This window comes from Podarcis gaigeae, assembly GCF_964106915.1.
Source record: "Podarcis gaigeae genome assembly, chromosome: 4".
NCBI lineage: Eukaryota > Metazoa > Chordata > Lepidosauria > Squamata > Lacertidae > Podarcis > Podarcis gaigeae.
The window spans coordinates 48,951,011-48,963,942 of NC_139677.1; the positions used below are offsets into that span (position 1 = coordinate 48,951,011).

The window sequence follows — 12,932 nt, forward strand, 5'->3', positions numbered from 1 at the left end:
GCTGCCGAGTGAGGTCAGGGCAGAAATGTGCTTTGAACCAGGAATGGTTCTCTGCTCAGTCTTTCAGCCTACACTAGCTCTCAACTCTTCCACCAGTTTTAGTGGCTATGGGTTGCACCACTCATTTGTTGTTATCTGCTAAGGCAGTGTTTCCCAACCTTGTGCCTCCAGATGTTTTTGGCCTACAACTCCCATCATCCCTGACCACTGGTCTTGCTAGCTAGGGATGATGGGAGTTGTAGGCCAAAAACATCTGGAGGCACAAGGTTGGGAAACACTGTGCTAAGGTATTCCATCATATGCCTATCATTCGTGGATTTAATTCCTGTGACAAAGATGAAGCACAGTGGGCAGCTACGCTACCACAATGACTTTTAGCTGTGCAGTGCAACTTCCCTGCCTCCCCTTTCCCCACAAGTTCCTTAAATCTGTTTTGGAGGGTTGGGGACAGGGGGAAACCCAGACCAGATTTGGAGGGTACAGGGGGTGGGGAGGGCAAGCAATTTACACTGCACAGCTGAAAGTCATTGTGTTACTGTTTCCTTGACTATTGCCCTTAGATGCCCAGCTGCAATGGACTTCCTTCTGACCCTAGAAGGTACCAAGGTACAGAGAGCGGCAAGGACTCTTTCATTAGGACCCCTGGGTATGTCACAATGCTCGTTATTTTGCTTCAGGTTCTGAATAAAAATTACTGTGCGGAAAGTGATGACAAAACTCTGTTCAGGCCAAGGATATCCTAGGAACCGTCTCCTCCCTCCAGCCCATCCTCCATACGTATGCATCAGTTGATGCAATCTCTGCACGGTTGCCAAATCCCTGAGCTCTCTCTTCTTGTTCAACAAACTCTTGGCAAGAAAAACTGCTTCCAATAATGCTGGTCTCAGTGAAGTAGTCAGCCCTGTTTAACAAGTTTAAGAGAAAAAGGTTGAGAAAGAAATGGAAAGTCAGAGGCCTTCAAAACTAAAGCCTGATATCCGTAATCCTCTAGGGACTGACATTTTCTTTATATGGTCATGATACAGTAAGACTGCTTGCCAAGTTTCTATCTAGGCTTCTGAGTCAAGTTGGTAGTAGCACAATTCACAGGAATTCCTCCACTCCTCGCCGCCACCCCAGATGGAAAGCATGCATTTTGCAGAGAGAAAAGCTACTAGGGACAACAGCTGAAAAAAGGGGTGAGCACTCCCTGTGACTTCAAATCCCTTCACTCAAAAAATACTTTTCTCTTAAAAACAAGTAAAAGACAATCCAGATTTTCTTAACTTACATTCACGTGTAACATCTAGCTAAGGCCGGAAAAAGGAGCTTAAGAAAACCCTGCTTCTGCACAACACACCTCTATTTTGTTTTGTGACTAACCGATTGTATATTTATTTAGTGACTGAGAGAAATACTTGGCTAGCTGTAGAACTTCAGGGGTGGTGCCTGAATCAGTTCCTTCTCCTTATGCAGCTATTTAAAGTGGCAGTAATTATTATTTTTAAAGACCCCTCCCCCGATAATTTAAAAGGTACTTTTGCACCTGATTTTAATTTCAGTTTTGTTTTGTGCTGTTCAAATTAAGCCTGACAATATACACAATAATGGATCTGATAGTGGATTTGTTTCTGAAAAAGCCAAGTTCACATCCTAGAAGAGGCAAGTGTCTTCTGTTCCTTTTCAGGGAAAAGCTATACCACTTATCAAATGGTCTGTGTCTGGAAGGGTTCATTAGAAGCTCATGGCATACAGCTATGAATTAGGGGTTTGACTATACATAAGAAACTTGTGAACATAGGAATTTACATTTTAAAACCTAAATCGTCTCCCTAAGCTACCTTCTGTCTAGGCCAAGACATAAAAACACTTAAGGCAAGACTGTTTTAGCTACATGTGACATACTAATAGATTAGCAGCTGAGAGAGATGGGGGCAGGCCCAAAGGATAGAGGCAGACCAAGAAAAACTACAAGTGCCAAGGAAAGATAGGTGGGAGACCAGGAAGGCTGTGCAGACACATGCACAGATATGTGCAGAGTGAATGCGTATCTTTCTTCCCCAACGTAGATGTAACTTTCTGTGTACCCACATGACCTTTCTTAGAAATCAGTTTTAGTGCTTGAAAATGCGTTGACTGCAGTTTCATCAGTGATACACAGCATTTCTTAATTAACCTGGGAGTGCTTCAGTGCCGGATTTACATATAAGCTAAACAAGCTATAGCTTAGGGCCCCATGCTCTTGGAGGCCCCAAAAAAATTTAAAGGAAAAAAACCTGGATGTACATTTCTAAAATATAAGATAAAAAAACAAACAAAATAAAACCTACATACAGCAACAGTGTTTTGTGTTGCGTAGGCTCCTATGATGTAAGTAATGGGCCCCACCTGCCAGCCTGCTCCCTAAAATATCACTGGTTTGCTCATTTCTATATGTGGCTTTAGATACCTATTAGGTCCATGAATTACAACACTCCACAAAAAACAGTGACAATTTGTTGTTGACAAAGGATAGCTGGACAGAAGGCCCCATTGCCTTCAGTAGCTTAGGGCCTCATCAAACCTAAATCTGACCCTGGAGTGCTTCCAAACTTCAACCTCTACTTATTTGCCGCCTAGGGAGTGACCCTGGTGAACACACCAATTCGGCCTGCTCCACATTCTGCCCGTTCATTGCCTTTCTTGAACTCTCAACATTTTCAAACACTTCATTCGACACAGCATCTTTGCCACTGTTCGGCACCCTCCAGTTTCATCACTGTTTTCCTAACAGTTTTCTTTAAATCTTGGAACTTGTTTCCCACTTAGTCTTAATTCATTAATTCATTGTTATCTTAATCCATCTGCTTTTCTAGTGTCTCCCCGCCAGCTCTCCGCCCTGCGCTGTGGCTCCTGCTGCCTGAGGAGGAACAGCAAATGGCACCCCACCCTATGTCAAGGTGGAGAGGACCTAAGGCTGGCCAAGTTATTTTGGCACCTTTGACAGAAAATCCCACACATGCCTCTTCCTGGCAGTAAAAATACAATAAGAATAAAATAAATAAATGTTCAAGTTGTTGCTAGCCTTTCATGACACTCAAAAACTCGCTCTAACGATAGGACTGGCTACACTTTTGCTTTCCTGAATGGATTCAGACAGAAATATAATGAATCAGTGTAAGGGACATACACAGGATGGGCATTGTGAGGATGAGATAGTCAGGAGACAAAAAAGGGAGAGCAAGACAAAAACATAGTGAGGGAGACTGTAATTGCATACGCACCAAATTGCAATTTGCGTACTCACCAAGCGTTTAAAGCACATTCTCCCCCACCCCCCAAGAATTCTGGGAACAGTAGTTTACCCCTCCGAGAACTACAATTCCCAGCACCCCAAACAAACTTTCCAGGAGTTTGGAGAGGGACAAAATAGACTGGAAAATAAAAACTCTTTAGCCCAAATCTACCGATGCTGACCTAGTTACTAACAGGCTTTCAGTCTCCTGATAAGTAAAAGAGTAGGTGGTCCATTGCAGGGTTTTCTGATGATGGGTGATGGGCCCTGAGGTGAGGGACTGGTGGACCCTGGCTGCACACTGCAGCCCATTTTTAAGGGCTCTCTCCCCCATCCTGGACTGAATGACAGTTGGCATTTTATGGCCAGAGCACAGGCCACGCTTGGCGGATAACTCATGTGACACCTTGCTGGGAGTTGGGAAGATGTAGATAGACCCTGGGGGCAGGCAAATAGTGTTTAGCTCTGGTGGAAATGGAAGCCCACCACACCTAGCCTGGGCTCTGGATTCAGGAGCTGGTTGGACTATGCGTTTGCCTCACTTGAGCAAAATGGAGGGGTAAGAGAGCTGGGCCTTTCTGCATAGTACTAAGTACCAAACTCATATTCCCCAATAGTGTGGTTCCCAGATGTTTTATATATATATACGAAATCTACGAAAATCTACGAAAGCAAATATATATATATATATATATATATATATATATATTTGCACTTAAACCAAATTTACTCTGCCTAAGCTTTCCAGTGTAGATAAATGGGGGAGATTCACTGAGAAGGGGATCCCAATTCTCTGAAGAAAAAATGGATTTTATAATCTTTTAAGTAATATAAATGTATACTTTATAAAAGGAAAAATTATTGTGGAAAAGAATCCAATTATTTCAATATTTTTAAGACCGGCATTTTCTTGGAACAATGTGCACACTTACTTTCCTGCACTGGCATACACATTTCCATGGTGTAACAATGAGTAACAACGAAAGGATATGTTCCCCTCCCCACCCCCCATCTTCGGCTACTTTCCCTCCTCTACTGTGTTAGCACAAGGAGTACTCTGTTGTAGGAATGTTGTTAATGCCACTGTGGCATTAAGAGAAAAGCCACTCCCATAGCCCAGAAAAATTGGATCGTCCATACAAGTCTTTAATTTCATTAGTCACTTACAACAGGATTTGAAAGAGGAGCATAGTGAACCAAGGCATAGCCTTCCGTGGCCCAGCTGAAATCTTGTTTTTGAACTGACTGCACAGAAATGATTAGATGAGGAAACCAAAAGAAGTTCTTTTTTAGAACAAGGAGTTAATCTGCAGCGTCCCAGTTTCACAATGAAATTGATGTAAGGCCTAAATGACTACATCTGCAGAACATTTTGTTTTCTGTATGATACAAAATTTCACCACAGAAAGATATGGTGCTATGACTTGCAGGCTGTGAAATGCTGAAAACACAGGTAAGAAAATAAAAAATAAAATAAAATTGTAGGTAAATAAAATGCAACTCTCTGATAAAAGAGAAATGTCTTCTGGATCTTCTCAAGTGCTTTCTATAATACAGTGGTACCTCAGGTTACATACACTTCAGGTTACATACGCTTCAGGTTAAAGACTCCGCTAACCCAGAAATAGTACCTTGGGTTAAGAACTTTGCTTCAGGATGAGAACAGAAATCGTGCTCCGGCGGCGCAGTAGCAGCAGGAGGCCCCATTAGCTAAAGTGGTGCTTCAGGTTAAGAACAGTTTCAGGTTAAGAACGGACCTCCGGAACGAATTAAGTATGTAACCAGAGGTACCACTGTATGATGGTGCAACCACAGAGAATACAGGCATTCAGCATTTGCCCTGTTCTTATGATTGCTACTGTGCATGGTGGGTGGTTACAAAAAACTGAATCCATGTGCAGAATTTAGCCTGCGTCAGCTCTTGATACTCCACTGCCACACATGATCATTCATACTGGCATGCCAAATGTTAATCTGCACTGAAATAAGCCTGTGACACTGGATGTAAACGTCTTTGGCATATGTTGGCATAGCTGGACTTCCACTGGCCCAGCCTTTCCTGTTAAACTACATGCCGCAAACACCATTCAGATAGGCCCTCTGCCTCATAAACTCTGCTGATCACCTATTATAGATTCATTATGTCTGCTTAGTGAAATTTGTTGCTATAGATCCCTAATACAAAATGCTCATGTGACTTGTGAAATATGGAAGTGCATGTTTAGAGATCACATTTCACTTTAAAATACACACAAGAGGAAAGATATTGCCACTCCTGTATGTTCAAGGTCTTCATATCCAGCATACTATTTGAGTGTGTTTTGTATCCAAATATAAAAGGTCAATGGCCCTTAATTTTTGATAGGAAGCTACTGATCCATTCTCATGCATGGGAGCATGGTGCATGGATAATATTTCAGTATCTATTTGCTGATTCATGCCTATGGAGCTAACCAAATTTCCACTGGTCTCATTTCCCAAGCGTTCGTTTTTCATTTCTTGAGCACAGCTTCATGCTGACTCACTCTTTATGTAGTTCCTGGGTCCTTTCCCCAGCTTTTCTGAGTATGTGCTTCTTCTACGGCTTGATTCTTTATCTACTCAGTTTCTATGTAGCCAAATAAACTATATTTGTAATCTATAAGCCTTACTTAGATGCTAGCCAAATTTATTCCACACCCACCACAGTTCATCTTTTTTCTTTTATATTTGCAATACAGTACACGTAAAACACCTCGCAGTTATTTACTACAACAAAACACTGGGATATCTCTTGTTTCCAGGATGAGAGGGCCTGTATCAGTTGTACTCTCTGTTTCTGGGAAGTTAGTTTCCATGATGGAAACTGGCTATTGTGTCATGGACATGGTGTCATGGAAATGGCGAGGGGATGGTAAGTATATCCTCCTAGTACACTCAGCTGTTATGTGAAAGGAGCCCAATACTGAATTCTCCCACACCCAGAAACACAGGTTTTAAATGTAAAAATGAATAAAGATGAGATTCACAAATATTGCTGGGAATTTAAAATACTCATGTTTTGTTTCCAAATGAACCTTATGCCTTAAAATAAATCAAGTGCAGTTGTATATCAAAATACTTTAATTCTGTTCTTATCTGTACAGCACAGTTCTTTCCACAAGTCACCATGTTCCCGTAGGTCTCGTTTATCTTCTTACACTTTTAAGAGACCAAGCAGGAAAAACAAGGATGAAATTTTTTTATATCCCTCCTTTCTGTGCGCTACTCCTGTGAGTGTTTCCTAGATTTGGGTCAAGGTTGGCTGGCAAATGTTAATGTCACCGGAAGCGCTTTTGAGGAACTGTTGTGGAAGGCCAAATTGCATAAGTATCCTGAAGCAGGATCTAGCTCCAATGAACCTGCAGCCTGGCTTGTCCCCCCTTCCCCTTCTCAGCAGCCCAGTAAGTTGTACCTGCTCCCCTTCAACCAGTGCATTTGAACTTCTGTTCCTCACATTCTGGCAGCTCACTTCTGGAGGGTTCTGTTATGCTTTTCAATAAACCTAAGCATGGGGTAAAATGGGAAATCAGAAAACTATAACTACAGTGGTACCTTGGTTCCCGAACAGCTTAGTTGTCAAACAAATTGGCTCCCGAATGCCGCAAACCCGGAAGTAAGTGTTCCAGTTTGCGAACGTTTTTCGGTGAATATCCGACATGGCTTCTGCAGCTTCCGATTGAGTGCAGGAAGCTCCTGCAAGCAAACAGAAGCCGTGCCTTGGTTTTTGAATGGTCGTACAGACTCCTGGAATGGATTAAATTTGAAAACCAATGTACCACTGTATAGACATAGGGCAGGTGTGGGGAGCTTTTTTCCCCCAGGCCCACATTCCCTCATGGGCAACTTCCCAGGGGCCACATACTAGTGGTGGTGAATAGGGCTAGCATAGCTGTCAACTTTTCCCTTTTCTTGCAAGGAATCCTATTCAGAATAAGGGAATTTCCCTTAAAAAAAGGGAAAAGTTGACAGCTGTGAGTGCCAGAGGCAGCTAGGATATGGCCGTAGGGAAATGGGAGAGGAGCAATGGATGTGGCTCCAACTTTGGTGTAGTAGGCAACATTCAGCCATGGAAAACCCATATTTTCTTTACCCACACTCACAAACACAACACTCTGAAGCTGCACTGAGGAAGCATAGACAAGATCAACTTAAAAACCACACAGCAGGCTGCGCAAGCAGAACAGAAACTAAAAACACCGTGCCCGAGAGTTAACTCAGGCAGCTCCTCGTACAGCAAGCCAGGAGAGCCAATACACTGCACTCTCCACACTACATCCAGGTAAGCAGAAGACACCATTGCTTTGAGGACCCATTTCCACCAGGAAGAAGCATTTGAGAAGGGCATGGGAGGGTGTGACCTGGGGGGAGGCGTGTGTGAGGAGGAGCATGGCCTAAGAAGAGTCCCAGGGGTCTGGCAGAGAGACCTGAGGGGCTACACGCAGGCCCCAGGACTGAGGTTCCTCATCCCTGAAAAAGAGGAACAAGAACGTATCCTTTTCACTGCACTTTGCAAAATTCTGTAATCTAAACCCTGAGAGAAGCAACGAGAGCACGAGATTGCTTGTTAATATTTTAGAACCTGAACCCGAACGGCTGTGTCAGATACAAAAATCACTTTCAGCTGTCAAAATATCCCATGCAATTTCCCAGAGCATAAAAGCAGAAGGTCTGTCAGATGTGAAAGGTGGTAAGAAAGGCTGTGGTATTTACTCCTACCTTGTCAAATAAATTCTGCACCATAGTTGAATTCCATATGTGCAGCACCCTGGATTCTTGGATAAAACACCAAATAATACTGGCCAAATATTGCAGCATTAACCACTGTTACACTGAATCTTGCAGCTCCTGAGCCAAATGGGAGTGTGGGAGTCTTTGTATATTACCCAGTCCTATGATTTGAGTCCGTGTGATGTAGTGGTTAATGTTGGACTAAGACCTGTGAGACCAGGGTTCAAATTCCCATACAGCCATGAAGGTCACTGTGTCACCTTGGGCCAGTCACTGTCTCTTAGCCTAACCTAACACTCAGTGTTGTTGTGAGAATAAAATGGGGAGGGGGGAAACAATACATGCATGCCACCTTGAACTCCTTGCGGGGGGTGGGGGAGATATCATATAAATCAAATAAATAATGTCTGAAGAGGACTTTCTTCAATACAGACACACACTGTCCATTCTCACAGCTGTGGTGCGACTCAGATGCGGATTACGAGGTGTTATTTAAAGGTCGAAAAAGAAATAATGTAACGAGTACAGTTGAGGGTGCAAACCTGTGGTTCTTCGAAGGTGACCTAGGAGGCATAGGATGTTGGGGGTCTCCCTTCCAACAGAGACAAGATCTGTCTTTGGAAGCCTTTTTGGTATAGCTGCTGTCCCTTCACCATCAGTGCTCCAATGGTTGTAAGGAGATAAAATGAGTGTGAGCGGGGTGTGTCAAGAGGCAATCCCCTCCCAACTCCTGTCCTGGTCAGCGCATGACTGGCATGGCTCTGGAGCTGGTGTTTCTTCCAGCCTAGATTCTCCAGTTGGGTTGCTCTGTCCATTTTTACCACCAGGAGGGGCGCCATTTAAATCATTTGCCATGGGCACTGAAATGCCTTGGGCCATCTCTGGGTGTTTGTGCCCTAGCTCTCTGCTTGTTCCATGTATATTCAATAGCATACGAGGTTTGTGTTAAGTGAATTCTGACCACAGGAGCAAATTACCTTGCCTTTAAGGCTAATTTAAGCCTGAGGGAACTGGTTGTTTAGCAGGGAGTTGAATGCACATGTGGCTTCTCAATCAATAATTATGACTTCCAACAATTTCTGGAATCTCCACAGGACCATCAGCATTCCAGAGCAGAGGTGAAGGCAGGGGCGAATTCCTTCCTCTCCGTTTTTTTTTTCCTCCAGCACCCCATGGAAAAATTCTTTCAGAAGAATGTCTTGCTCTTCACAGGTACTTTATGGCTGATATTTCATAGGAAAGAAGTAATCAGGTAGCATGCAGAGTTCTACTTGAGCATGAATAATATACCACATCCTCTGTTGCCAGAAGCATGAGGGTTTCCTGTTGATTTTAGTAAGAGGTGAATTTTACTTGCTTTCACATCTTCATTGTAAGCTGAAGGTGAGGAAGTTTTGAGAAAACCTGCTCAAAAAGCCAGCTTATGGAAACAGAACCTACGATTACAACCCAGACCTTTAGATCGTCCTCTGTTTGGTAGCACATCACTAAGGTGAAGAAGCGCACAATATTTTTTTAAAAGGAAAATCATTACCATTTGGGGGCTTACAAGAAATTGTGGGAAGATGGAGGATAAATGATAGAAAATTAATGTAATATTCTGAGACTCCTGAGTTCCAGGTCTGTTATTTATTGTTTACTTATTTGCTTTATTTATATCCTGCTTTTCCACCAACAAACTCAAGGCAGCATGCATAGTTCTCCCTTGTAGGTTAGAGTTGAGGTTGGCGACTGGTGAATTTTATGACTGAGTGTATATTTGAGCATAGATCTCCCCAGGTCTTATCTGGCACTCTAATTAGGAGTTGCCAACATTTTTGAACCTGTGGGCATATTTCATATTTTTCATCAATCACAAAATGTCTGCAGTAGGGTTGTGTCCTGTCCATACATCATTTTGCTTTGTTCTGTGATGCTTCTTTAACAATACTGCATTATTGCCCGCTGGAGGGGCACTCTTGGACTATAGTGCAAGAAAAGTGGGACACACACACAGCACAGGACATGCACTGATTAGAAACTTAGCAACACTTTGCATGGACAGTGTTGAAAGCAAGGTCACATATATACAACCAGCCTGATAACATCGTGAGCATAAATAATCACAAATGCAGAATAAAAAGGACATTTCACATAGATTCCTGATCATCACCAACTTTCTCACTGAAGAAGTTTTCCGCTGAAGTGACAGTACCATGTCCCCACAAAAATGGTAGGCACATCCTTTGACTGCAGAAAAGTGCAAAGCCTGGGCAAGTGCCCACCAGTCATATCTTACCTTTAGTCAAGTGCACTTGTGCTCATTGACGAAGCTTAGATACTGTGTTTCACTGCCATATTTACTCATAATACATAATCTGGATTATTTCTGCTCACTTTATTGCTCTGTTGAACTTTCTACTTACAGAAGTTCCTGTTTAAATAAGGAACAAACAGTCCAGAGCCCAGATGCTGTAACTCGCTGCATCTCTCCCTCTCTGCTGCCTAGGTTTTCTGGCTCTTCTCATAGAGGACTGGTTCACGTGTTACACTCAGTGGGGTGTCACCTTTTAATTTGCGAGGGCTCTCCATTCATGCGAGTTGTGTAGTAAGAGCTCACAGCTCATGAGTTTCAGACACAGTAAAGTCTGCGATTTTGGATACTATTTGGAAGTCATGAAAAATGACATGGCTGAGACTCATTCATCTATCAACTCACATATTATTTTGCTCATGCAAATGAAAAATTCATGTGCATAAAAAAGTGCGCCCGTACACACACACACACACACACACACACACACAGAGGCAAGTTTGGCAAAAGACAGCTACAGCTAATGCCACAATGAGACTTGACTTATTTTGAAGACGAAAACAATGAAAGTTTTCCCAGGATGGCATCTGCACAACACAATAAAAAACCAATAATGTAAACAATAATATTAAGAAGAAGTAGAAAAGACTTATTAAATATAAAATAGCATATGGTAGATATAATATTAAAAAACTGAATATAAAACACAACTTAAAATGCCTTAGAAAATAAAAAAGGTTTTTTGCCTGGTGCTAGAATCACAAAATAAGTGGGTGCCAAGTATCTCTCTCTCTTTTGCCATTCACTATAACTGTAATTGCAGGACAGGCAACAGGGATAAGAAACCCCAGGCCTGGAGCCCAATGTGTCAATCCAGGACTTTCTATATGGCCCTCAAGACTCTCCCAAGACCAACCACTCGCTCCACCTGTTCTCTGCCCTCATTAAGTCCCCTTGCTTGTCTGGATGTGTTTATGTACACAAGTCTTTGCTTCTCCCCAGCCCATGACTGTGCTGTATGGAGAAGGAAAGAAGCCAAATTCTGTCCTTACCGCTTGTGGTTTATGCGGCTTGTTTCTGTTTGTGTCCCCCATCTTTTACAACTGTCAGAAGGTGGGGAGAAGCAAAGCACTAGTGCATGTTATTCCCTCGTTAATTTTATTCTCGTTGCTACCTGAAAATGGGGCTAAAGTTGGAGGAAAATAAAATATGGGGGTACTTAGAGAAAGATGCATGTAAGCAGACCTTTTAACTATTTGTCAGCATAAAAACCCCTATTTCAGAGAAGTGCTACCCTGAATATTTTCTTATGAGTCAGCGTTTTAGATATATGGCAATTTGTTTACCCAGAAGCTATGGGATATTCCTCTTTGTACCTTGTGAATTCAATCACTTTTGGCAGGGAGGGGGTCTTGTGGTGGTTGAGTTCCCAATTTAAATTCTGTTGGGCCTATGGAACAGAGATGGTTCTGTTCAGGATAGACTCTTTACCCCCCTCAATGGGAATTTAAAAATTGTTCCCAGTGATGATATCATAGCCATCTACATTCCCACAGTTGCAACAATGGAAGTTATTGAGAGGCATGACATTTTCGTTTAATACTTACATTGTTAAATACTTTTATTTTTATATATATATATATAAAAAGAACAAAAAACAATGAAAGGCAAAATGTGTTTTGACAAAGAATGTTAGAATGATAGAAATATATTGTTGGAAGAGATTCCATGACTAATCAGTTTTTCATTAGCACAGCAGCTTTGGGTGGGGGCAATAGAGTTGCTCTGAATGTGGACGTAGCTGGTGGCTGTTGTGGGATGTCTCTGTATATAATAATGATATTTCTTCCTGTAATCCTGAGCACAAGTGGGCAAGATTCAGAAAATAAGTAATTCTGGGCAATGGCCATAAAGCTAGGATGGGGAACTTGTGACCAGTGTGCAGGGATGATGGAAGCTGCTGTCCAACAATATCCAAAAGGCCACAAGTTATCCATACCTCCCATAAAACATCCTGAAAATGGTCAGCTAACCAACCATTCCTTGTAAAATCTGGAAATCGAACAAATCCACATCCTGCTAAACGTATTGCAAACTCCTACAGAGGCAGGAATCTGTCCTTTCATTCTTCCAGGGATAGTGCAGTGTAATTACAATCATAATTACAATTGTCAGTGTTGTTGTTGTCATCAAGTCGTGTATCTACACCAGTGACCAGAGGAGAAATGACCTCTGGGAGGAGTGCAGAAAGAAGAAACGCCATAGTGCATCTGCAGCCGCACAACTGGGTGCCTTCATCTGCCCCTGCTACAACAAACATGTCTCTCCTGCATCGGTCTCTACAGCCACAACCGGTGCTGCAACCTTCCATCAGCTTGACTTCAACCCCAAAGGCGCACTCCTCCATTGTCTCCCGAGATATTATTATTATTATTATTATTATTATTATTATTATTATTATTACCCCAATTGACCAAAACAGAAGACACTTGAGTCAAGAGAAACATACAGATTGATATACAGAATAGAGCTCAATTTTCTCCATAATGGATATTCTGAATACTGCCACTTAACATTCATTTGGAAGATGGGCATCATTGTGGTTTGTGTTCCTGGCGAATGATTCAGATGATCTGT

The 12,932-nt window shown here is 42.3% G+C and overlaps 1 long non-coding RNA gene across 1 annotated transcript; it reads left to right on the top strand.

The window, feature by feature from the left end:
- The first annotated feature begins 7,326 nt into the window (after window positions 1–7,326).
- On the top strand, window positions 7,327–11,935 carry LOC310842553. Its single transcript, XR_014563202.1, has 2 exons — window positions 7,327–7,553; window positions 9,097–11,935. It is a non-coding gene; the product is annotated as an uncharacterized lncRNA (long non-coding RNA).
- The last annotated feature ends 997 nt before the right edge of the window (window positions 11,936–12,932 follow it).